Here is a 27638-nt window from a genome sequence, read left to right as displayed (position 1 = left end):
GAAGAAAGATAGGAAACTTGTTTTGAAAAGTTCTTGAAAAAAGATGCTCTTGATGCTGTTACGTCACATGTCACCTTCTGCGGTTGACAAATAATGGCGCATCTGGCGCACCACAGATTACATGTTATATCAATGGGTGAAAGATGTTGTTTGCTTCACTCTGCCATTCGCGCTGTTTTTAACTTTAAATTATGCTAAAACATTTACGGATGAAATGTTCAGTGTCAAAAATTGATGTGTCTGCCGTGTACTATATTCCCACTTAACATGAGCGCGTGATAAACATTTTATGTACCTCGAATTTTCAAATGATAAAGATGATGAATCGGAGGATGCTAAAAAGCAAAAGCTCATTCCAATATTTGGACTACTTTACGATTAAAATGTTTACATTCCTGTCATCTTATTGATCATTTATTTGTTCTTTTTTTATGAAAATAACTTCAGGCGTTGAGAACCGAGGTAATTTCTATCTACCGTGCCTTAACTTACCAGCAACAGCAATCTATCTACGCCCTACGGTGGCAAGGGAGACTGTGAAAGAAGCGTAAGATGGATTCTAAACAATTCTTTTGTGATATACTGAAGGGCAAAGTGCAGAGAAGAGCGTACAAGTCCTGTTTTGTGCCAGGCTGTTGCAGTAGCACTTATGAAACTCCGAAAACGATCTTCGTTCATGTCCCGAACAACATTACCCTGAGGAGATGATCGTCTGCAATAGCAGGAAGAGCTGATGCAAGTACTTTGAAATCCACTATCAAGTCGGTGCTATTGTTGTAATGATCACTGTGAGGTGAGATATTTTGTGCAAGGGCTGAGTGTAATGCCCAGGAAATGACCTCCATTCGCCCCTTGACCGGTCAGGGTTATAAAATTTGAGTGGATGACGGTCCGTTTGGGGTTCAGATGTCAATTGTATTTTGTTACTGTCAAACAATACATGTTATGCTGGCAGCGAATGTGTGTAACGTCGTTTTTCGAAACAGAAGTTAGAACTGTAACGGCAGAGTGCTTGCTGGTCTCATCGTAAGTATTGTAAGTGTTGTAAGCAAAAGCATTGTCAATATTGTAAGTATTGTGAGCATTGATGTATGGTAGATATCACCTCACATGATCTCGGCTCAGATAACCCTCTCCGGTGTCCCTGTCAGTAAATGGCACCTGGATCATTACAGATAAGATAATTTGTCATAATTCTTAAAGAATTGGGTGGTTTTGACTCGTTTACTCGAGGTGCAGGTCGCATTTCAATACTTTTCCATAGGCTTGCAATGTAAAGGTCACGACTCTGACCTAACCTCAGGTCACAGATCAAAAATTCTGAGATATACAAACGACATATACTGCAGGTACTGTTTTGAAGACTTGATGAGAGGAAATAACTTTGTGAAAAAACTCAAGCTCTGACGTGTTTGCAAACTTTTCTGAGGTGGGGTCAACAAACCCGCTCTGGTTACCTGACCTGACCTGACCCGGCATTTTTTTTTTTTGCTGAGATGTGCGCAATGAGCATTTAGGAAAAGTCACCAAATATGAGCTGAATGTCTCGCGGCGTTTGGCAATTGTACAAGAAAATCCTGAAAGGTCTCCCCGTCCGAAATAGGGTTAATGTGTATATGAAGAGTTGCAGATGCCAAACATACCCAGATCTAAGACTGCAGTTCCCAGCGCCGCTGCAACGTTTTCTCATAAAACAAACATACATAGGACATACAAACATGTTTATTTGCATCTGTTTTGGATAATAGCAACTCATGGCGCCATCACCCGCGATAACTGTTAGGATTTGAGATATATGTTTATTTAGGCCATTAGTTTGGCTGTAATGTTTATTAATATTAGTTGGGCGGAGTTTGGTAGTTTTTTATTCAACTTGTGGTATGTCATGGGTATGTTGTGCTGATTGCGGGTTGTTCAAACCTTTCAAATGTAAGGACCTTATTATAGGATTAAATTGGACTTACTCCACAAGAGAATCGTTTTCGGTCGGAGCTTTCGACATGTATTACATGTCCTCTTCAGCGAAGGTCGGTAATCGGGGCGAAAATAAAACGTTCGGGTCGAATCGAATCGCACAAGAGCAAGCTCTTATATAATTCTTGCTCTTGTGCGATTCGATTCGACCCGAACGTTTTATTTTCGCCCCGATTACCGACCTTCGCTGAAGAGGACATGTAATACATGTCGAAAGCTCCGACCGAAAACGATTCTCTTGTGGAGTAAGTCCAATTTAATCCTATAATATCTATTGCTCTCCACACTAACATGTCTCTAAGTGTAAGGACCTTATTGAACTCAACCCTACCCCTACACTACCCTACATACGACTGGACGCTTTCCAAGCCCACAAGCATCACGACGCCGAGATGGAATGTAGCCGAGAAATCACCCTCGCCATCTGCTCTAGAGCTAATCGTGTGGGGCGGCGTGTGGGGCGCCGCTTAGCCTATGGGGGTGCCTTCTAGTGGATGGGGGACGGGGTGCACCTGCACCCCTTTCATATGGAAAGTTACTTCCCTGATTACAGCTCCCCGTATTGCACCTAATCAGGGAACGGCCAGCAAACGAAGGAACTATTTCTGGATGACAGGCGAATAACCGCTCACGCAAGGAGCGGAGCTCCGCCCCGTCCAAAGTGGCCAACAAAGCAGAGACGAGGCAGCATGCTGCCTCGTGATGCATCACATCTTCCATCAAAGAACTGGTTTCTGGCTTGGAAGATGAGCTCCATCTTTGCATCCGAGTCGGTGCTGTCAGGAATCAGCTGGTCTAATGGAGTGAGAGTAGTGAGACGACTAGCTATTGTATCAGAGCTGCCTGGTCTTCGTAGCATTTGCACCGATTCTTCTCGATCGGACTCTGAATTCTGTCCCTCCTGCGTATTACTTGAGGCATTGCTATGTAGCTAAGTCTTTGGCAGAGTTTCATTATCCATGCTTTGCAAACAGTGCCATAACAACACAGTTAAAGGGACCCTCCCACCTTCAAAAAAGTTTATGAATTGGTATGAAAGTGATGTCGCTCGGTTCAGAAAGAGCGAAAACGAATATCTACCAAATTTCACCGAAAAATATTCACCGGTTTTCAAGATATTAGACTTTTACTTTTGTTTACTTTTTTGGGATCTCCGCTGTTTCTAGCGACTTTATTTTAGAAGTGCGGCGTTTGCGGCAGATGTTGCGCGCAAATAGCATATACCACCGCGTGCTACAAAACGTTTTAGTCAAACATTTAAAAATCGTTAGATATCTGCGCTGACGTCACACATTCAGAGGGGTATTCCTAAGCATTAGCCCCTCTGAATCAAAATGCTGCAATTTTGAAATTCAATATTTCCGATTTAAGGCATTTCTCGATGTTGTGAGTGCCGAAACCGGTAATTGTTAGCCAGGGACCCCATTTTGGCTATCTCAACTCAAATCTAATGTTAAGGTGGGAGGGTCCCTTTAATTAATCACCAAGCTTCTTTGCAAGTTCCAATACAGTTGAATCGCACGCGATTTGAGTGCAAAAATCAAGAAAAGTGCCAACTTGTTCCCGTAAAATATTTTGAATATTGACCTAAAAAAATGAGTAATTTCCAGATAAAATAACAGCGAAATCAGTTTTCGCTTGCCAATAAAACTCAGATATTGAAGCTCCATTATTAAAGGAACATTTTAGTATATGCCATTCTTGATAAAACTTCTTATCCACGCAATGCCAGCGCAAAATAAAGAGACACTGAAAACACGACCAATCACTCCGATTTACCATAGGAAAATACATAGAAAATGTATGTCTCAACTGCGCCAAATATACAGACAGTTATATACCTACATGTGACGTCATGATTAGCCCGACCAATCAGAAGCAAGTTGTTTTCAGCCACAAATAATTAATTTCTGAACTAACTAGGCATTTTTTTAACAAAGTGATTTTAAATTAAATCATTAAAAATTCTGAGCTTTTTTATTTTACCAAAACATACAGAGCATGTAGATAGGTCCCAACCCTATTCTTGAAAATAATGAATCACGTGTTTCTTGTTTTACTGCCCAACTGTCGATTTTGCTGCCATCGATGACCAAGTAATGAATCCGTTTCACAACTCACAGTGATCAAGGCTGTTTAAGCCGAAAGCTTTGTGTATTTTGAATATATTTGCATTTTATTAATTGGTTTATTATTTACATCATTATTATAAGTTAATGTATCCAGGGGCGGATCCAAGGGGGCTAAGTAGGCCATGACCCCACCCCCCCCCTTCTTGGGGCCCGGGGGCACCACCGGCCTATCAGGGGCACCAAAGGCCTGACAGGAGCACCACAGAACTACCAGAGGCCTGCCAGGGGCACCACAGGTCTGTCGGGGGTATTACGGGCCCGCGTGGACCCAGGGCACCACAAGCCTAGCAAGGGCACCACAGACCTGCCAGTGGCACAACCGGCCTCGCATGGGCACCACGGTCCTGTCGGAGACACTCCAGGCTTGTGGGGGCACACCGTCCTGTCAGGGCCCAGGGGCACCAGCGGCCTAGCAGAGGTACCAAAGGCCTGCCAGGGGCACCAGCGGCCGGGCAGGGGCACCATGGGCTTGTCAGGGGCACCACGGGCCTGTCGTTAGCATTTTAGGCTTGTCAGGGGCACCACGGGCCTGTCGTTAGCATTTTAGGCTTGTCAGGGGCACCACAGTCATTCCAGGGGCATGTGGCCTAGAAGGGGCACCACAGGCGTAAGACACTGGCCAAAAATAAAAAAAAAATATATAAAGAAAATAGGCACCACCTAAATTAAGTCGCCAAAATCTGTTGAGTTCTTAATTTTTTCTTTTGTATAGGTGGGGGCACCACTTCGATTAATGACCCTCCCCTTGGAGTTTTCCTGGATCCGTCCCTGAAGGTACCTCCTACACACCTCCCTCCCCCGTTAGCCCAGGGCCGTCCACTCACATTCTATTCGGTCCAGCACCGCACTGAACAGACTGCCTGCGAGACGCGCGCGGCACAGAGATAACCGGAGAGCGTCAGATGTCGCGCAGCTCTCGGACCTCATCCGAGGCGCCCAGAATCAGGGTATATTGAGTGAAGGGTAGGACGAACTTTGGTAGGAATTTCTAGTATAACTACTAGAAACCGACTATATGTGGTCGGAGCCAGCAAAGTTAGTTCAAACTAGAATATGGTAGCGCTTATGGTTGGCAGTCGTGACGCGCACGTGACAATAATTTCTTAAATTTCTTTAACAGGTTTAAGGGGCCGATTAGTGGGCAGATACATTCAATTAGCTAATAAAGGTAGTGTGCCACCTTCGAATGATTTCCCATTTTATTTTTCCTAGGATAAGAAGCTTCTGTTTTTACCTAATATCGCAAAAAAATCAAAAATGGGCCTAAAATGGTGTTTTTTTTTTCGCCTAAAAGTTTATCGGTTTTTCGATATGTATAACAATTATAGTGGGCTGACCTGCAAACAGGCGTCGGCAACAATCACGAATGCGGCGCACATGTGACAATCAGCAAAGGTCATTATAGAGTTACGACGTACGGGAATGAGTTATCAGCTGTCTAATCGTAGACAACACAATGTCGAATTTAAACTGTAAGCCTGTATTGGTATTGTTTCTTTAATTTGGCTGTCGAACATTAATTTATGGTTTGAAATATTATTTTATGTAAAATAATTGATATGAAACAGCCGTCTCTAAAGTTATGACCCCATCTCACCACATGAAAGTGGCAGAAATGACAATGATCAGCTGACGCATTTTTCTTGGCCGAAGTCAGAGCGCGCGGCCCGACGCACCACCACCGCACCACAAAGTATGAGCAGAAGCCGCGCCCAAAGCCAGGGCTCCGGTAACGTGAGGTAGCCGAGTCGGGGCAGCGTGCGCTGACCCAAGCCGGGGCCGCGGCTTTGGGCGCGGTCTACCGCAGGGGGGGTCCATCCCTTTACCGGGCCATAGGAGGAAAATTGCTACCAAATGCTGCCAATGTGACGTCACTGGGATGGTCGAAAGCTGATTGGTCGCTGAGATTCAGGCGATGCTGTCAATTCTGGCGCACCGGCGCAGTGTTTTCCAGCCGTTGCGTGTATTGTTAAACGGAGTTTGAATATTGTTTATTTGATAATAATATCACTGTTTATGTGTTTGAAGATCGGAAAAGCATACACATAAGTGGCATTCACACACTTGTCGTCTCAGAGATCATGAAGAATGACCAGCTTTAGCAGTTCAGCTCAGGTATTCAATTAATTCAACTGTATAAGCATGAGTATCATAGGCAGATCAGCCACGTTTCAGTTCAACCCGGTTTCACATTTTTTTTGTGACATTTTTGGCTTTTAAAGGGAGCATGATAAACTCATATTAACCCGCGCCCGGCTGGGGGTCCTGGATTTCCACGCCCTGCTGGGGGGGGGGTGTTTGAACACCCCCCCTTCTAACTCGGCTCCTGGGCCACGTAGCGATACGCGGAAGGCGGCGTTCGAAAGAGCGTCAAAAATAATGAGGAAATCACTTCGGTCAATTTTTTGGTCAGGTCAAAGGTCAGGTCACCAGAGGTCATTGAAGGCAAATTTTCGCCGATTTCCAGGTCGAATGTCGAAAATTTCCAAGAAGCCAACGCATAACTCTGGAACCAATAGAGCTACAGCGCCGCGGAAAAGCGCATTCGATAGCCCTATTAACGCCCTTTCTGAGTAATTCTCTCAGATTTGACCTAACGTCAACGGTTTTGCCTGCAGGGGGCAAAAACTGCAAAAATAGCCGATTTTTTCGGAAACAGTTTTTCTGCAATAACTTTTGACCCAAGCATTGTACGAGCTTACTTTTACCGGCATCGTGTTCCTCTCGTCAAGACGCATCGAACGAACTATAATTTGACCTTGAAAGGTCAACTTGAAAATTTGACCTCAGGTCAAGGTCATGACCTGACCGGAAAGGGTCATGTTGCATATCAGTCGATCCGTATCGTCGAGCTGAACACATCTAAGGCGTTTTCATCGCTCTAGCATGCCTCTATCAAAAGTTATTTGCGAAAAACTGTTAGATACCATTCGTGACCTAAGATGACCTCAGGGCATAAACAGGGGTCACAGACACCATTTTCATGTTCAGTGTGTCTAAACCACTTGTAATTCAGTGTTTGGGAGTGTTTATAATGTCTTTCGTCCAAAACAGGCGCATTTCAATTTTCTCCCATTGACTTATAATGGTGAGGTCGCAAAATTGACCTGACCTTAGGTCATCGATATCAAAATTCTGAGATATACATTTTGTACATGCTAATGCTCTTAGCAATCGCTGAAAGTTTCAAAGCGATCGGTCACTCGGTGTAGCTATGACAGACATTGAAACTTTTTATGAGGTGAGGTCACTTCGAGTGACCTGGTGACCTGACCTTGAATGACCTTGGTCTGAAATTTTCACAACATGTGTAGAATTGATGTATGATAAGGTGTACCAAAAACGGCGGCGCTCCGCGCCGCCGTTTTTGAGATATTCGCGAAAAACCACAGGGGGGGGGGTGTTCAAACACCCCCCCCCCCAGCAGGGCGCGGGTTAAGTTGTAAAATGCCTTAGCATTGTTGAAAACATAATGAGAAGGAGAATGGAGATGGAATAGTTGTAAATTGTTTCGGAAGTGGCTAGCTTCTATAAATATTAATGCTTTGTGAAAATAAAACTTATTTGTCAAATTAAATAGTATCAAATAACAAATCAATCTATGCTTACCTCCCAGACTGGAAAAAAAATTCACACACTGTCAGATGCGTCAGGGCCCAGGGGCTTTCGGGTCTCAAAATTCAGCGCAAGTGATTTCTCACCAAAATTTTGGCACATCTTTTGTGCAAAGTTGAAGCTCATTGTTACTTCTTTTCAATATTAGTTATTGCCAGATTTTATAATCTGTATCTAAACTTTCAAATTTTGGATGCAAATTTTGAATTTAAAAGGATTTCTGACATGCTTATTGCTGAAAATCCCATTCTTGTTTATGTAAATGTTATGTAATTGACATTTGCTAACTAAACAAGCTCATCCTTGTCTAATGTCTATATATTGGTTTCTATTTATACCACCTGTGCTACTACTAATTTCTATTTGTTTAGACTATTTACCTAATGCATTTGCTTCATATGATTTTATACGCAGACGCACCTGTGCATGGAACAGTAATGCCAGACCCAAATTCAAAATATTATTGAAAAAATGTGTTATTTGCTTGTTGCACCTGAATTCTGAGTCAGGCCTGCAATCAATACATAAATATAAAATAGGTACATGTTTTGAGGCTTCATATCAGCACATAGAAAAGGCAATCGAAGAAAAGGCACCTTTGGGCATTGATTATTTTTGCTTGCCATCGCCTAGTCAATTTTTTAATGTTGCATTGTGTTAATAAACTTGGTAATGTGTTTTGCAGGTCCGGGGCTGGTCCTCTGGCGTGCAGGACGGCGAGGAGTGGCTACCTGCACATAACAACACAATGACTGGCACCGAGCTGAGGGCATAAAATCACATCATATCGACTTCAGCATCTGTCTCCCAACTTTGGAGACGTCACCCGACTCCCGAGTCCCTGAGTGGCGAGCGCCAGTTTCCGAAAGGAAGTTGAGGAAGGAACCCGAAAGCACCCGCTGGGCTGCCGACACTCCTGCGCTGCCAGCAGGGCGTGCTGCGCAGTAAAGCCTCGCTGCGTGGTCTGTACGACATCCGACACCGGCACCCAGACGTGCAGTTTCTGATGACATCCCACCTCAACCAGGGCTGCCCCGAGAATCTGTTAGTGCTGACTGCCTGCTGCTGAGGCCGACCTGCCGACGACCTGCCGGACCTGTTGCCGCCCTGGTGATCCTGAGCCGCCCTGGGACTTCCCGCCGCGTCTACGCTGCCGCCCTGGTGAAACTGCCGTCGCCCTGCCGAACCTGTCGCCGCCCTGGTGAGCCTGCGGCCGCCCTGGACCTGCTGCCACCCCGGCGGACCTGCCGCCGCGTCTACGCTTCCGCCCTGGTGCTGCCGTCGCCCTGCCGGACCTGTCGCCGCCCTGGTGAGCCTGCGACCGCCCTGGGACCTGCTGCCACCCCAGCGGGCCTGTCGCCGCGTCTACGCTGCCGCCCTGGTGAAACAGGTCCGTCGTCGCCCTGCCGGACCTGTCGCCGCCCTGGTAAACCTGCTGCCGACCTGTCGCACCTGCCACCGCACTGGTGAATCTGCTGCCGACCTGCCTGACCTGTCGCTGCCGTGGTGAACCTGTTACCGACTTGCCGGACCTTTCTCGCCGCCTTGACGAGCTTGGGGAGCCTGTGCTGAGGTGCCACCGCTCTGTTTCACGTGTTATGTTGCACGGTTCCTGGCTGTCGCGGAGGTTATCGGCACATTGTGTTTGGACAGGCGACATCTTGTACAACTTTCCGACAGTTCGGAGCATTTTATTGTACCTACTCAAGTCGTAAGAGATTAGGCTTGTGCCTTATTTGTCCTCTACCAATCTGTCCAATATGGTTTTTTATAACTACGATTTATGGTATGACATAAACCGGTATATTGTGTACGCATTTGGTTCGTTCCAGTCAGAAGTTTGGAATGTGTACATATACTTGTGTTACGGTACAATTTCGGTTTGTGCAGTTCACACAACCTCTCTTAATTATGGGGCGAAATAGACGCAAAACCAGGGCTGCGGAGTCGGAGTCAGGGTCGACAGTTCTGACCGGACTCGGAGTCGATTTTGGAAACCGAGTCGGAGTCGGGGTCACCGAAAATCCATCGGCTCCGCCAGGGCTGCGGAGTCGATGGATTTTCGGCGACTCCGACTCCGACTCCGACTCCGGCTTTAAAAAACCAGCTCCGACAACCGACAACCACCGAGTCGACAAATCCGGGCAGAATTGTCGACTCCGACCGACTCCAACTCCCGACTCCGACTCCGCAGACCTAGCACAGCTGCGGAGTCGACATATTTTCGGTGACTCCGACTCCGACTCCGGCTCGGGTTTCTAAAATCGACTCCGACTCCGGCTCCGCAGCCCTGGCCGCTCCGCAGATCTGGCAGGGCTGCGGAGTCGGAGTTAGAGTCGGTAGGAGTTGATTACCCAGCCCGGAGTCGGAGTCGGAGTTGGTTTTTGGAAGTCGCGGTTGGAGTCAGAGTCACCAGAAATCCATTGACTCCGAAGCCTCGCGCAAAACTATGGCGATTTTCATCTCCGAGAGAGACGCCGATGTGCTGGCCGGATATCCGGCGGGGCGCACGTTGGCTCGGTCCGATCCCAATAATGTCGCCAAATCTTTGGTTCGAGTAACAGCTGGTCCTGATTTGCTTCACTGAGGAAACATCACACCGTTCTGCCTTGCATCGGACATCAAAACTGCACTAAAATCCGCTGAAAACGTATTTAAACGTCCGTCCTCCATAATGGCTACGGACGGCGGCCGGCGAGTTACCATCCCAGTGACGTCATTCGGGCCCGGTAGGGGGACGGTAAAAAAAAGCCTGATGACCATACCTGGTTATATGGCCTTGGTCTACCGCATCCCCGCGGGCAGCCCCGGGCTATCACATGACACCGGGAGGACGCGCGGCCCCGGCTTGGGTCAGCGCACGCTGCCTCGACTCGGCTATACCTCACGTTACCGGGGCCCTGGCTTTGGGCGCGGTCTACCGCACCACCTAACAGGCGTGTTCGAAACCGCAGGAGATGATGATGAACGGGTTTATCGAAACTTGATTGGATGAGCCTATCGGTAATAGCGATTTCAGTGTGTGCATTTATTGTTCATAGTGGTGTGAAATGTGGTTGGGGTACGACCGACAACCCGTCGGGGCGAATTTCGCACTAAGGGACTCAAAATTTGAAGAATTTAAGACGTTTCCATGAGTTTTGAAGGTAGGGATAAGTTCTAAAAATCCGGTTCTCCTTATCTGGGCCATTAACTCCATACGGTCCAGGAAAGCTATGCAAACTTTCAAGAATCTACATCATTTCTAGCCAAAATCACGCGGCGCTCCCAGGATTCGAACCCACGATCCTCGGATCCGTAGCCCGATAAGCTACCGACTGCGGTACCGAGGACCGCGCGCCGACGATCGGAGAGGCGGATCGCGGGTGCTGGCGTGCAGAGAAATCTTTACCCTGTACGCCGTAGAAGATCGGCTGGGTTTCGTGAAAAATGGTAGAGGAATTGTCGAAAGAAAATTCATCGATCCATCATTTGAGACCAAGAACCATTGATTCCTTCAAAGGTTGACCGAGATATCGCTCGCCGAAAACAGGCCATTTAACATGTAAACCCTATGGGCTGGTAGGAAATGTACGCCGTGGAGCAGCAGTGCTACCAACTAACTTCGGCGGGGGCCGCCCAGAATACTCAACAGCTCCCGAATTTCCGGTCGCCGCCTTGCAGCGCGGCTCCAACAACGGGGACACGGAGCGGAGACAGCGAGACTCATCAGTTCATCCATCGTAAGTTTAGGCGTTACGCTCGACCAGTCTCTATCATGGGATCGACATGTTAGCACCGTTGTGGGGAAATCGATAGGCATGTTGATTCGTCCTGGTCATCTTCGCCACATTATGCCCCTAAGAACGATTGTGCTTCTTATCAATGCTTTAGTCCTCCCCCACGTTCGTTTTTGCATATGTCTGGGGAAGTTGCAATGCAACGCAACGGAAAAGAACAGGGAAAATCATAAAATTTCCGCGGCGTATTGCTGGCCGTGAATCACAGAGATTAGCTTGGCATGGTGATGTTGGGGCCGAGCATAATATGGCTGTGCTGAAAATTATTCGAAAAAGTCTTCTATTCCCAGAAAATACTCCAAATGCTATTTCATCGCTTTTTAAAATGAAACGATCTGAGCGAATGACGAGGCAATGTGGCAATTTGGACCTTGCCATCCCTAAAACCGAATACAAAAAAGCATCCTTATCGTATCACGGTTGTAAGATATGGAATGGGTTTCCTCCTGACATTTACGACAATGCTCTATCGCTGAGTTTAGCAAATACCTTAAAAGTAAAGCGGATGCTGGCGAATTAAGCGGTTAGGAATGTAGCACTGCGATGCGTCTTATTCGAATGTGTATACCTATTGTGAAGTTGTGCATAAGTGTGAATTGCAAATGTTAACAATCTTGTATGATATGTGCGAGCGGTGCGAGGCTGCGTTATCTGTGCTTTTGCCAGTTCCCGTCGTAATGCCCACTTGTTTGTGGTTGTCGGGTGAACCGAAAAATAAATAATAAAATAATAAATAATTACACCTGCATTCCACAGTGAGCCTCGCTGACATCGGCCCGCTCACTTCTGGAGTCTTACATATGACTGATTCACCATTCCAGTGGGCCCCTGGCGTGATGGGCTGTGTCTATTACAAATACAAGGTTGTACGGACTTCTTATTTCTACTAACCCTACCAGAATATAGTTTCACGGCTGGATATTTAAATTATTATTCAATCAAAACTTCTTTATTATTATCTAGTTATCATTTATAAGCAATTTTACAAATTTACTTTCAATTTGCATACCTTTTACTGGCAAAATAACTTTGCAGTATTGGGTTAACATGGTGGTGTAGCAGTAGGAACTCGAGATATCAATCGGATACCAACTTTTTGGTATACCGATACCAAACCGATACCAACTTGGTATTTGGTATTTCAAGGCGAGTGCATTTGGTATTTTGTTGGTATTATGAATCCTCATGTAAAAGAGGCTGAGAATTTGGTAAAAAGTTGGTATTTTCCTCATATTCCCAAGTCTGTTTGGTTTCGGTATTTTTCAATGGATATTGTTGGTATTTGGTTGGGGATCAGTATCACGATTTTCCGTAATTGACATCACTAGTAGGAACCATATCTGGCAAAACCCCAATACCTACATACAGCAGAAAAGCAGCCACCAGGTGTCGCCAGTCGTCGCACAGATGTCGCGCGCGTTGCCAATCGCCACACTACCGGTTTCCATAAAGACGCATATGTACGGATATGTATGGAAAATTGCCCTTAAGGATTACGCTTACATCATTTGCTTTTGAGGTCGATGGTTGGAAATTGGGAGGGGCTCGGCTATTTTCGACCACGGATATGGCTTTAACACATGATGAGGAACATGCTGATAAGCGTTTATGTGTCATAACAGCACAAAAGTATTTTTAATCATTTTTCAATAATAGCCGTTCTGCCGTGTCGTCCAGTGCAAGGTGCCGTCGCTCATCCCCGACGTTACGTCACGCCGGGGATTGCCAGATTTTCCTACGTGACTTCGGACGCCTCCTGGGCTGGTCAACCTAGCGATGGACGAGGTCCACACTCATAGATATAAAGACTAGATAGGACAGCCCTGTGTAAAACCCGCTCGCTAGATACGTAAAGCGGCCCGGCGGCCAACCACAGTCGACATCATAGACTCGCTAATGCCTTCCCATGTTAAAACGAACATTTTTGACGGACTCGTACGAGTTGTTGAATGCGAGTTAGATGTCATAAAGGGTCTCAAATGAAAGATTGGACCGTCTTCTTATTAGCATCCAGGGTTTTTAGTGGCTGACATGCCCTTGACAGCTTGCAGGACCCCTCCTAAGAGGACACTGCAGTGTCGGCTTGTAATGTTATGGCAATGGGGAAAATGATATTTTAGATGGGTCAGTGGGGATTTTCGCATGGAAGTGAGAAGAACGAACAAACAATTGATATCGTGAACTGAGATGACCTCTGTGACCTAACATGACCAATCGTGACCTGAGGCGACCTCTGTGACCTTGCATGACCCATCGTGACCTGACCCGACCTATCGTAACCTAAGGGGTCCCAGTAACCTGTCATGACCAATGATGACCTGAAGTGACCTGACCTGACCTACTGTGACCTGAGGGGTTCATAGTGACCTGCCATGACCCTTCGTGACCTGGCACACTGGCGGATCCAGACTTGCGTTTTGGGGGGGGCCAACTCCTGCAAGTAACCAAACCTAGGGTACCCCCAAATCCTGTTTTCTCATCGGATTTAGGCCACTTATTTTTTCGTCACAGCCCTGAAACGATATTTTTTTAAACTAAAAATAAAAAAATATAGAAATGGTAGCCCACCCAACCCGAGCCTAAATATTACTTTGAAAACACTTCAAATTGCTTTTGTCGACCAATTAGCCCGCTCCGGGTCGGTGCGTGGCGCAGCCTTCGCGGGCTGGGAGGTGTCGGTTGGACCCCCTGCCGTTCGGCCCCTGATTAAGCTAGAGCTCGCGGAAAAAAAAAACAGGCGTGTTGCCCGTGAGTGACGAGACGAGGCCGATGATACCCGATTTTAAGGTCCTTGGTCATTGGTTGACCTTCCAGGGCGGTGTTTCACGGTCGTGCTGACAGCCGCTGACAGCGCATTCTGCGAGCTAAGGTCAGCCTTCGGTAGTGTTGTGGGTATAGGCTTGTTGATGTCTCCATTGAAACCAAAAGTGCCATCAGCGCTGGCAGCGGCTGGCAGCGTGCCGTGAAACACCGCCCAGGTCAGGTCACAGACCCAAAAGACGGGAAAATCAGGACCTGTCAGAACCTCCTAAAGTAAGGCTGTAATACGTTTTTTTTTGTGCTGATCACAAATTTCATGTTAGTTTGGATCATAGATAATGTCTTCATGCGTTTAGGCCATGTCGGGGCAGGTCAGGTCAGATCAACCAGTAGGGGTACTTATGGGCGTCCGTATAGCAGGTGTCCACTACCACTGGCAGCTACGTAACATGATACGAAGGCATCAAAACTACTTCGTAAATGTTCAAATGGTTGCAAAATGCTAAATTCAAAATCAGCTAAACGAAACTATCCTAGAAACATGTTAAACTCGGAAAAGTGCACCGAGGCCATCAAAGGTCAATGACCTGACTTGACCGTAAGGTGACATTGGCATCCGCCCTAATGCGTGGGAGCAACATCATATCACATGTTTGAGCGTTTTAAACCACGAAAAGACTATAAAAGCGCGGATAATGTGAGCCGACATACGCCGAATCGCTATTCCGGCCAAACATGGCCTCCAACATGGCCAAACAGTCTCGAGAAATAGGCCACAAGTCAAAGTTCACTTGGGTCAGGGTCATGAAATTTTCAGAATTTGTCACCATGAGGGTACTAAAGTTTCGTCGCGATCGGCTTCATGATACCTTACACGATAACTTCACACGTTGATCGAGAGTTAAAGCATGGATGAAGGAGAACCTGGGGATGAAGGTTCTTTCATCCATGGTTAAAGTGTGCAATAAGAACTTCTTGGGTGAAGACAAGACCAACACTTTTATCAAGCTCACAGATTTTTAATGATACGGTATTTTCTCTCTACCTACTACGCCCTTCTCACATTCATTTTTCTTAAGTGTTTTTGGGGACAAAAAAATATATGTTGTTCCCCTTTCAGGCTTGGGGGCATGACCCCGTGGCCCCCCTGGATCCGCTAGGCCAAAACTAACTAGGTCGTTTTCAAACGGTCTGATATTTCAGGTCATAGTTTGCAAACGGCCGGTGTTTTCAGGTAGTTTCATACGGCCTGACTGGGCCAGGCCGTTTGCAAACGGACCGAATTTTCATACGGCCTGTAACATATATTCAGATTTCGACATCTGTCGTAGCATCAAATGCTGATGTGGCGCACTCAAAAGCCGGAATTGGTCCTTGGATGCCGTAAGGACCCTTTTAAGAAATAAGTGACCCGACTGACCCTTAGAGATTGGCCTGAGCTGTGACCGAAATAAGTCTTTTACCGTTTCGCAGGAAGGGACAAAAAGGTCCCTCATATGCTTCTTGTGCAATTACGAAACAAAACAATTTTTTTCAACGAAAACTCAGTGAGTTTTCCTAAAAAATTTATTGCGCATATTCCGTGAATGAAAAGTTGCCGGGTCATGTCAGGTCAGGCTGCCACAGCAAGTTTGTTAACTTGACAGCTCAATCGATATTTATGCAATAAGACCTTCTCGGGTGACGATAAGACATGACGACACTTTATGAAGGAAGCTAGTAAAGTAAACCCGGTAGTTTCTCCATAGGCGCGGGAACCGGGGGGAGGGGGCAGTGGTGGCAGCTTGCCCCCCCCCCCAACTCTGGGGCCGTGCGGGCGGTGCCCCCACAACTTTCAGACAGAATACCGCTCCTTTTTGCAAATGTTTTCTTTTTTTGTTGAAAAAGCCAAGGGATGAAAAATAAGCGGCCTAAAACCGGCGAGAAAACTATATTTGGGGGATCCTAGGTTGATCTCTATCATGGTGTGACCTCCCCCCCCCCCGTCTAAAAGTAGTTCCCGCGCCCCTGGGTTTCTCTACGCTATTGAATCACGCTGCTGATTCTAGTAAGTATCTACTACACAACCTTCTCACATTAATTTTTCTTCGAGCGTTTTGGGGGGCCAAAAGATATGTTGGCCCCCTCTTTCAGGCTTTTTGGGCCCATGGCCCCGGTGGCCCCCTTGAATCCGCCAGTGGGGGCGGTGCCCCCACAACTTTCAGACAGAATACCGCTCCTTTTTGCAAATGTTTTCTTTTTTTTGTTGAAAAAGCCAAGGGATGAAAAATAAGCGGCCTAAAACCGGCGAGAAAACTATATTTGGGGGATCCTAGGTTGATCTCTATCATGGTGTGACCTCCCCCCCCCCCCCCCCTTCTAAAAGTAGTTCCCGCGCCCCTGGGTTTCTCTACGCTATTGAATCACGCTGCTGATTCTAGTAAGTATCTACTACACAACCTTCTCACATTAATTTTTCTTCGAGCGTTTTGGGGGGCCAAAAGATATGTTGGCCCCCTCTTTCAGGCTTTTGGGGGGCCATGGCCCCGGTGGCCCCTCTGGATCCGCCAGTGGGGGGGCGGTGCCCCCACAACTTTCAGACGGATTACCGTCCTTTTTTGCAACTGTTTCTTTTTTTTGTTGAAAAAGCCAAGGGATGAAAAATAAGTGGCCTAAAACCGGTGAGAAAACTAGATTTGGGGGGACCCTAGGTTGATCTCTATTATGGTGTGCTCCCCCAGTCTGAAAGTAGTTCCCGCGCCCCTGACTTTCTCTACGCTATTGAATCACGCTGCTGATTCTAGTAGGTATCTACTACGCAACCTTCTCACATTAATTTTTCTCCAAGCGTTTTGGGGGGGGCCAAAAGATATGTTGGCCCCCCCTTTCAGGCTTTTGGGGGGGGCCATGGCCCCGGTGGCCCCCCCTGGATCCGCCAGTGACCTGGCATGACCTAATTTGCCCTTTTCAGCTTCTAGACGTCCAATCGACTCGGGAAAAACACCAATCGTTTTCAAATTTTATCATCATTTCCATGCGCAGCAATAGCAAGCAAAGTCACTAGTGGATACTACTTTGATACTACGGCATAAGGCATTTCACATCAAACGTCTCCCGTTCAGTCTCGTCCTCCTGCTGCCACCCCCCCCCTCTATCGACCACACCAGCTACCGTGTCTCACAGCCTCGAGCATAGTCGACCACACTGACTCTCGCTACAATCGCTACAATCGTTCAGAAAGGGGATAAGTATACACAAATAACCCGCTCGATTTTCGCTGTCTTATAACGAACCAGCCTTGCGTCAAATGATTTTTACGGAGGTTTACATAAAATGCCTACATTAACATTTTTGGCCTTAAAAGCATTGTGTACTGTGTAGGCCTGTAGTAGACATTACGTCCGCGTCTCGCAGCACCCAGTCGGCTCGACTCAGTCCCAGCAACCCACAGACCACCACGTACCGTCCGGCAATCGTCCCTGCAGGCCAGCTTTCCCAACCAATGGCCACAGCTGAGCTGACCAAATATTTATGCAGTGCCAAACAACAGACGACGAACCCCAACAATGCAGCACACGCAGCTGGCCCTGTTTATCATGTGCACAGTGGCGAATCGCCGCTACCTAGCTATACCCTCACGGCTCACAATGAACGATGCGGAATCCGAGGCAAGCAGCGAGAGAAAATACACCAGCAAATACACTGACCGAGATATCTAGAAATGCACCGTATAACAATTCACTTTTAACATACAGCGTTGTGTGAAACAAAGCTCTTCTCTGCTATAAGCATGTGCTTTCACACAGACGCCATCAGACATTGCAGCCATCACCACACTAGGCGCCGCGGCGGCCTTTAGCCGACAACCGAGGCCGACTTAGACTGTCACTCGTTAACCAACAGCGCCAACAGAGCTGCAGCTGCTGCCGCAGCCCAGTCTTATCGTTCCAGGGCCCAATCTTACCAATGCCGTGGATGCAGAGGCCGTGGATGCCAACCACGGCGGCTGATCCACGGCACTCCATTTACCCAATCTTACCAATGCCGTACCACGGCATTTCTATTCACCGCATTTTGCCCACGGTACAATTCAGCGCCAGCAGAAAACACGCAATGTGATTGGTCAATTCTTGTCACCTTCGCTGTTGGAAATTGTGCGTAATGCTTGTGAATAGGTATAGCTCTCTATTTAAAGTTTTGTCGGGCGTTTATTTGTTTTAGAGACATATATATGTGTGAAGGATAAGTTATTTGTGGAAAACGTGATAGCAAACTATGAAAAACTAAAGCCTGCCTAAAGAATTCTCCTGAAAAGCGGATTACTGGCCTAATAAACTTCCGCGAGGACATTCTTGCGCTGAGAAAATCGAGTGGATTAGTTTTCAACTTCGTGTCGCTGCTCATCATTTCTATTTACTTACTGTTAAGATATTGCAACAATTTTTAGATAAAATTATTGAAGTAACGACCTAGTGATAGCTCCGCTGCTGTTTTTAAGTCATTGGAATAATGCAATTGAAATGCAGCTTGTAAAGCTTAAACTTTGGGTTCATGCACCGGGCCAGCTCAAGCTATAGCCTATTTTTCTGCTTTTTACAAGCATCAGGGCTGCGGAGTCGGAGTCGGAGTCGGAGTCGGAGTCGGTCGGAGTCGACAGTTGTGACCGGAGTCGGAGTCGGAGTCGATTTTAGAAACCCGAGCCGGAGTCGGAGTCAGAGTCACCGAAAATCTGTCGACTCCGCAGCCCTGCTAGGTCTGCTGAGTCGGAGTCGGGAGTTGGAGTCGGTCGGAGTCGACAATTCTGCCCGGAGTCGGAGTCGGAGTCGGAGCTGGTTTTTGAAAGCCGGAGTCGGAGTCGGAGTCGGAGTCGCCGAAAATCCATCGACTCCGCAGCCTTGACAAGCATGATAACAAAAGGAATTCCTCAAAATATTGAAGAAACTCTTCTACATCTCAAAACCATATCAAGAAAAAGGCTTCCAGTTTAGAAGTCAGATTGAGACGCATGAAGACAGCATGCTTCGTAGCTGTCTGTGCCAGACAGAAAGTGGTAAAATATGCATTGTGAGTGCTGATATAATTGTTTAACAAGTTTACGGTATTTAATTGTTTTAAATATTTACTTAGAAATCATTAAGTACCTATGTTTGTGAGACGTCCGGACGGGGTGAACACTGAAACACCCATATTATAGCATATAGATAGGTTTGGCATTGGTAAGATTGGGCCCAGGTGCTAAAATCGCCTCCACGATCTCGTATGGATTTGAAAAATAAGACCATATAATGAATAAACATGTTTATTTTTATGGATTTGAGTGTGATTTTATCCCTGGAAAATACATGTTTTTGAAATAATCACCATGCGTGTAATCGTCGCTCTAAGATGTCAAGGGCATTATATGAATTCTTTACTTAAAAAATAATAATAGTGTCAAATATTGCATAGTAACATCCTCCCAGCGACCTATCCCTTTCACAACACCCGCCATTCACGGCACTAAAAGGTGGCGTGAATGGAACGGCCACCGACAGCGCAAACAGCTGATTATTTGCGTTTGTTCTGCCGCTCTCGCGGCAGCTTGTGCCACTGCCCATGTTAAAGCACTGCTAAAATGCCGTGGATAAACATCGACCGCATGCCGTGAATGAGATGGCGTGAATAGCTATCCACGGCATTGGTAATATGCCGTTGCCGTGAATGGGCTCCATTCACGGCATTTTGCCTATTCACGGCATTGGTAAGATTGGGCCGAAGCCAGGATGCTTTCAACCAAGTGGTAGCAGACCCATTGCTGTTGCAGAGCTCTGCTGGCTGTGTCAGCTTTGCTGTGTGTCTGACCAGGGTAGAATAGCCTCTTCCTCGCCACTCCTTACTTTCCTGATGATCCTTAGGAAAACTGAAAGATAAGACAAAACAGAGATATTTAACTTTTTTGAACAGATAATGTCTGTGCAGTGTGCATGGAATGTACAGATGACACATTAAGCAGTCATTTAAGCTGCAGTACTGCATGAATCTGAGGTAAAAATGTCCTTTTGTGATAAAAATGAATTAAATATGAGCCAAACTGACAAGACAAACAAGTATGTTTTCACATCTAACACAATTACAACATCAAATTTGACATTAGGTAGCTGGAAGTGTACAATAATTATTTCTATAAAAAATAAATTTGGGTAATATCTAGTTTATTTAGTGGCAATTCGCAACAGCTGCCTGGATTCACTGTTCAATTCAGACATTCCTTTTAATTTATAATTAGCATGTGAATAATAAACTCATGCTGACTGAACAGCACATACCTGCATGGGGCCAAGGCAGTATATACCCATGGGGCAATACTGGGCTGCTCGACACTTGACAGCTATGCCTGGAAGTGGAATCCAAAAAATACAACTTCTTGTTTGCATCTTCTGGCATCCACTGGTGAGCTGAGCTTCAGAACTGAAAAAGAGAAAGACATAAATTGAGTTACAACTCATTCATGAAAAGCCCAAGATCTCACTTTCATATTGCAATAATTTTCATTGCAGGTGGTAGGTCAAGGTAGGGATTGGTTTGAATGAATTGCACCAAGTCCAAGTCCAGAATTCAGGGACAAAATGAAATACATATGGTAATATTCATATTTTTTACTTTAAAAACTGGAGGCATTTCAAATAAAGATACAAAATGATTATTTCTTGCAGGGGGATGTCGTCCCGGTTCTTCCCATGTATTATTCGCCAATCAGCTTAACACTACCAGTGACGTCACTGGTGGATCGCCAATCGGGGCCGTCCGGCCGGCCGGCAGGGCCCGTAGAAGGCCAAACGCAGACGTTTTCAGGAAATCGTAAGCCGTATAGATACAGTCGTGGATGGAGTTTTGCTGTAATTCGGCTGTCCAAGAGTGCGTCAGGGTACCAGGACTCGGATGAAGGTCATAGTGAACCGGCATCTGATAAATAACCCGCTCACGGCTTAGCAGCCGACTTCGACCCTTCGCCCTCGTAAAGCACAAAAGCTTGCCGGATCATCAATCCACCTGCATCTCCTCATCTGCTTACTGTCTATATCGACCAGTTACTGCAGCCGTTTGGGAGCGGCTCACGCGCTAGCCGCTGGTACTAAGCGCTAACCATTTGCATTGAGTGCGCGTGGCCGACTGCCGCCCCGATGGCGCTGGCCCCCGGCACCGACACCAGCGCGGCGCCGCTGACCCATGGGGGGGGGGGGGCTGCTAATTAGTTGAGCCGGAATTGGGATAGAAGTCGGTATGGGATTGGGATAGCAACTCAGCGAGACTAAGGGATTGTGTTGTGCCTTCGGTAGGCCCCCAAAATCACCGGTGTAGTGCCCTCAGGGCCGTCGGTTATGAAGCCTTTGGAGGCACTGGCGTGGGCACTCACAGGTAGGTACCGGTGTGAGGCCCTCAGAGGCATTGGTGCGGGGCCCCCGAGGTGCCGCTGTAGGCCCTCTGAGGTGCTAGTGTGTGGCCCTCAGAGGCGCCGGTGACTGCAGGGCTGCGGAGTCGATGGATTTTCAGCGACTCCGACTCCGACTCCGGCTTTCAAAAACCAGCTCCGACTCCGACTCCGACTCCGGCCAGAATTGTCGACTCCGACCGACTCCAACTCCCGACTCCGACTCCGCAGACCTGGCAGGGCTGCGGAGTCGACGGATTTTCGGTGACTCCGACTCCGACTCCGGCTCGGGTTTCTAAAATCGACTCCGACTCCGACTCCGACTCCGGTCACAACTGTCGACTCCGACCGACTCCGACTCCGACTCCGACTCCGACTCCGCAGCCCTGCCGGTGAGGGTCCTCACAGTTGCCATTGTGGGCCCTCAGAGACACTGCAGTGTGGGGTTATCACAGTCGGGTGTGGGACCCTTAGAGCTGCTGGCTCGAACCCTTTATAAGCCGACAGGGGCCCTCAGAGACCGACAAGGGGCCCTCAAGAGGTCTGCGGTGTCTTCAGGAGCCCTGTGGAGTCCTTAGAGACCAGCAAGGTACTCTCAGACGCCAGTGGGAGCCCTCAGAGTCGTCGGTGTGGGGCCCTCAAAAGTCACCGGTGAGTGGCCACTGGCCGTCCGATGCGAAGGTCCCGTCTGGGGCCGTCAGAGGCTCCGGCGTTCAGCCCTCAGAGCCGCCGATAAATATATGGCCAAGAAGCACTGGTTTGGGCCTTTGGGACTTCATTCAGGGTGCCGGTTGAACTCAGGTGGCAGTGTGGGGCCCTCAGCTGGGCACCGGTTTGGGGCTTTCACAGCCGCCGGTGAGGGCCCTCGCAGGCGCCGTTGTGGGGGCCTTCAACCATTGGTTTAGGGGGTCACCACAGGCGTGTGTGGAACCCTTAGAGCTGCTGGTCCCTGATAGGCCGTTAAGGGCCCTCAGAGGTCGCCAATGGGCCCTGAGAGGCCGGCAAGGGGCCCTCAAATGCCGACAAGGGACAATAAAAAGTTGGTGTGTGACTCTTATAGAGAGAAGTGTGGCTAGTCGGAGCACATAAGGTGTTCTTTCGAGCCCTGTGGGGCCCTTCTGAGTCGAAAATGCCAGCGTGGACCCTCAGCCGCCAATGGGCGTCGCAGGGCTCCTCGGGCCCGAGAGGCCCCCTGATCCGATGGGGGCACGTGCCCCCTGCCCCCCCCCCCCCCCTCCGGGTGCAGATAGAGAATGCAATCGGCGGTGCGGGACACAACAATTGCGATCGTTCCTTCTCCCGTCGCGAGGTCGCCCATCCGACCCATATCCCAAGATTGTCAACCCTGGGGCTCGGGTCGGCAATGCATTGGCAAGGAAATCAGCTTTAGGTGGGTAAAAAATTTATGAAGAGTCATTAGTTGTCGTTACGTTCAGCAATAACAACGATAAAGTGCTAAATGTACCCGACATACGGCTTGGAGCCAGGCGCCGCGTGGTCTCCACCAGTGACGTCACGCTAATGCTTAGCGACCGGTCCATCGGAAATTGCGGGATGATTCTACCTCTCTTATGCGGCCTTGATTTCTTGAATAAATTAACCACAGCTTAAAGGTGTTGCTATTGAGCGCCAAACACCATCAACGACTGCCATGCGAGGGGCAGTCGCAGACATAACAAAGGTAGGTTTAAGCACTTCAGAGCAGTTCAAGTGTAAAACGTGCTCTTTTTAATTTTATTTACTTGATATTTCATCAAACTTTCTAGCCATGGGTGCATATAAAGCCAGAAATATAACTGCTTGAGACTGAGCTGAGAGCAAGTCGTTCACACAATAAGCGTGACACAAAATAATTTAATAAATGAATAAAATGACTATTTTTGAAGTAAACTAGAGTGTAAAGAGCACAAAGGTTGAGTTTCTGTCAGTACATGATACTAATAACATGCCCATCGATAGCACAACTGTTACAAGTCACGTCTGCGTGGAGTTCCTCATATTTAACCTCCAGAATATCATAGAAAACAGTTAATCACTCACCCAAAATGTGTTTCAACGTTTTCTCTGATGAATTTTGTTCATGGGACTCTATCCGAAATCTCCCTGCACCCCTTTAATTTCATGTAATAGAGCACGAAAGCACCCAACTACACGATTCCGCCATAGGGTCCCAGGTAAACAACCACAGTCCTTGACTGTGGTTCACTGGCGGCGCAGTTCACGTATGCCGCAGAGGCAGCTGTCCCTTCTAGTCTTTATTTCTATGTCCACACTGCCCGCGTTGTGGCACTGGCCAAGATTCCTTTACTTACTCAGGTTGGTTCACTAAGGAAATAAAGGCGCCGTGGTGACGTGATCAGAGGAAATCCTTCACGTTCAAATGAAGGGGTCATTTGAATAGCTGATTTTGGCTCGATATATTCATATTTTTTAGTTTCAGCTCCATTTATCGTAATGAGGCGATCTCATTGTTACATTGGTACAACTTTTGATAATATATATCCTTTTTCTCCAGCTCGCTCCAAAGATGATGAAATTTGCATGCATGCCTATGGGTGAAGGGAGATTCTACCACCGTGGTGACGTCACGGAAAAGGGATTCTGGAGCTCCTGAACGGGGGCTGGTACTGGCTGGCGGACGTCTATACTGCGACAGCAAAGATGGTGTCACGAACACCACTTTCTGCAAGCTTATATCGTCAGTGGCGCCAGTGGCGGGCCGCTATGAAGAATATCATCACCATGTCTCTCGTTCCTAGCATTACCACGGAAGCCATCCGAGAGATCTTCAAGGTGCCGAAAACTCTGACCGAGGTTGGCTTCAGTGTGGTGTCCTCCACCACGAACGGCCATCGCACTAACCAGTCGTTCCGCAATGGCCTTGGAGCCGATGACGAGCATCCAGAGTGGATCATCAACCCGTACAGCACGGACGGTGCGAGGGTTACCACCAAGTACGACAGCGTTCATCTTTTCAAGAACTTTTACAACAGCCTGATCAACAATGAGACCCCAGAATGCCCACCAATGCCAGACACAAAAACGCCACTATCAAAACACCTCGAACAGCTGTACTTGCTGGCAAGGCCGTATATAGGCTTGCTGGAAGGGGGAGGAGATTGGAGAAGCGAAGATAGCCTATCGCCTCACAGACAGGGTGCTGCATCCTACCAATGTTGAGCGCGTGAACGTCCACCTGGCAATGGCTGCTACAGAAGCGAGTTCACTTTCTCAGCACTCCGCTTCTTCAGAGAGAAAATCGGATCTTCCCAGGAACAGCCGACTTCATAGAACTTCCGAGGCGCTGGGATAGCGTCGTGATAATCAACATTTGTGATCGCTCATGTCGTGCTAAACATAATTAAGCTTGAAAATGGTTTTGGAAAAGCCGAAACGTCGCTAGCTATTAATGAATACATGAACTTTGGGGATCTCATTTTTGACTTACCTCAGGATCAAAAACTTCTACTTCGACATATCGAACAAACACGCAAGAAGCTAACAAAAACAAGATATTCCCTGGCCTTCAACAAAACTTGTCTAAAAGAAAATGTTCTGCCAAAATACACACACATATATATATATATATATATATATATATATATATATATATATATATATATATATATATATATATATATATATATATATATAAGAAAAAGCTTCAGACGTTTCGATAAGTATTATTATCTTCGTCAGAATAAATGGCCTCATCGTTTCGCCGCACAACACAACACATACGTGGCGCACACATCAACATGAGCGTGATAAACATATTCGTGCACGTCCAATAAAATGTACGCATTAAAACAGAACAGGAAATTCAGACAATATACGTACTACGCGGTCTCCTACCAAACGAAAACGACTCAAATTTACACACGATGACATACACGCCTATTCCATAATCACCAGATCCCTCCGGCCGCGTTGCTGTTCCAAATTTTGTGAAGACATTTTAATTTAAGATTTTGTGGTAGGCTGTGCCGCCTGACGGCTGTGCCCTGCGGGTCAGTCTAACTCGTCGCCAGCCGACACCCGTTCATCCGTAGCGCTTGTTCATTCCCTCCTTTCCGCCTTGCGTTCCCAGCAGATTCATCCACCGCTTCTCTCTTGACCGCCTGTACTCGACATCTTGGCTCCACACTCTTTCTAGCCCGACGACCCCCACATCATCTATACTATGTCCCGGGGCAAGAAAGTGGAGCCGAACCGGGAGGGACACAGCAGGATTACTGGCCCTTATCGACGACAGGTGGTTCTGGATGCGAGTGTACAGACAGCCGCCCGTCTCACCCACATAGCACACACATCGACACACATTGCACCATATCCCATATATCACATTTACACTCCTACACCCAATCGTTCGGTCATAAGTGGTGACACACCCATGTCTCGGTCCCTGCACTAACTCCCCACTCGCATATGTCCGCTTACAAATACGACCGCGTAGTACGTATATTGTCTGAATTTCCTGTTCTGTTTTAATGCGTACATTTTATTGGACGTGCACGAATATGTTTATCACGCTCATGTTGATATGTGCGCCACGTATGTGTTGTGTTGTGCGGCGAAACGATGAGGCCATTTATTCTGACGAAGATAATAATACTTATCGAAACGTCTGAAGCTTTTTCTTTTATAATTTTAATGGCCACCTGCTGATTCTCATATATATATATATATATATATATATATATATATATATATATATATATATATATATATTTATATAATGATTAGGCTGCCTTTAGTCTAGAACAAAGAAGGATGATGGTTGGCTGGTCCCGAGGATAGAAAGGACAGGTAATGACATCATATAATGAATCGAAGACGGCCCCGGCCCGATCCTCTGATAGAGGCTCATCAACACGTATCTCGTTGTGGACCATTTCGTTTTCCTCCACCGTGGTTTTTGCACCGACCTCAACGGGTTGGAAGATTACGATGTTCAGAAACCATTAAGGTCGTAATTGTATATTCGTTGAGTTAGGTTAGCCCGCGCCCCGTAGGGCTACCGGCGGACCCTACCACCCGTAGGGGGGGGGGGGCGTATCGGCCCCCCCCTAAGATCTCGGAAAGTTACCGGCCGATTTTCAAAATTCAAACGGCGTTCGATAGCCCCACCTGGGAACTACCTTGTGACCAAATTTCATTGACCTAGGTCAAACCGATGACGTCACAGGTCAGGTCAAAGGTCAGATTTTCACCGTTCACAGGCAATTCAAGAAATGTGCTGTGAAAGCGATTAAATTGGTAATTTATTGAAAACCATCGATGATACATTGTTCGTCAAACACATACTTTGCTATCTGAGGTCACTGATACCAGGTCAGGTCACAGCGAGGTCAGGTCACCGGGGGTCACAATATGAATGTGTCGTGTGATACATGTTTTATGGTCCATTTTACATGACAAATGCGATTATGTGGGTTAGGCAGCCTTTGGGGCCAGCCTAGGTCACGTTTTTGTGAAGGTCAGGTCAAGGTCAGGTCAAATTAGGTCAAATTTCAAAGTTGATATTTTGCATAAAATGGGTATCGATTCGATGCAGCTCGTCACGGGGAGTCTAATGGTGGTCTTCGTTTTGCTCTACGAGTTCTAGAATTGCCAAAAATTGAGTTTGAAAATTTGACGTCATCATTTTTGAACAGTTTTTTCGCTATAACTTGGCCAAAAAACGAGGTATCGATCTGAAATTTGGTATGTAGATAGAAGACGGTAGGCACTATCACACAGTGTTCTAAAATTGGATTCTGGTTGGGTGTGACGATGATGAAAAAAAAATCTAGGATGAGAAAAAACAAGTGAAAACCTATATCATTTTCACAAAAAAGGCGTAACGCTACGCTGGCTGATACTAAAAGAACATGCCATTCCTGACCACCAAAACTAACCGAAAATTACGATGCAAATAGGCAAGGACTAGGGCAGAACTATTACTTTAACATTTGATCGCTTAGTGTTTCTAAACCCGTCCCATTTTTA

General features: G+C 47.0%; 1 long non-coding RNA gene across 1 annotated transcript; it reads right to left on the bottom strand.

Moving 5' to 3' along the window:
• Positions 1–17248: 17248 nt before the first annotated feature.
• Positions 17249–23827, bottom strand: LOC122387260. Its single transcript, XR_006257535.1, has 3 exons — positions 23688–23827; positions 20545–20686; positions 17249–20138 (listed from the first exon to the last, which is right to left on the bottom strand). It is a non-coding gene; the product is annotated as an uncharacterized LOC122387260 (long non-coding RNA).
• Between the last annotated feature and the right edge of the window lie 3811 nt (positions 23828–27638).

The sequence above is a fragment of the Amphibalanus amphitrite genome, unplaced genomic scaffold (genome assembly GCF_019059575.1).
Source record: "Amphibalanus amphitrite isolate SeventyFive unplaced genomic scaffold, NRLGWU_Aamphi_draft 000279F_arrow, whole genome shotgun sequence".
Classification (NCBI taxonomy): Eukaryota; Metazoa; Arthropoda; class Thecostraca; order Balanomorpha; family Balanidae; genus Amphibalanus; species Amphibalanus amphitrite.
This window is presented reverse-complemented; position numbering and strand designations above follow the sequence as displayed.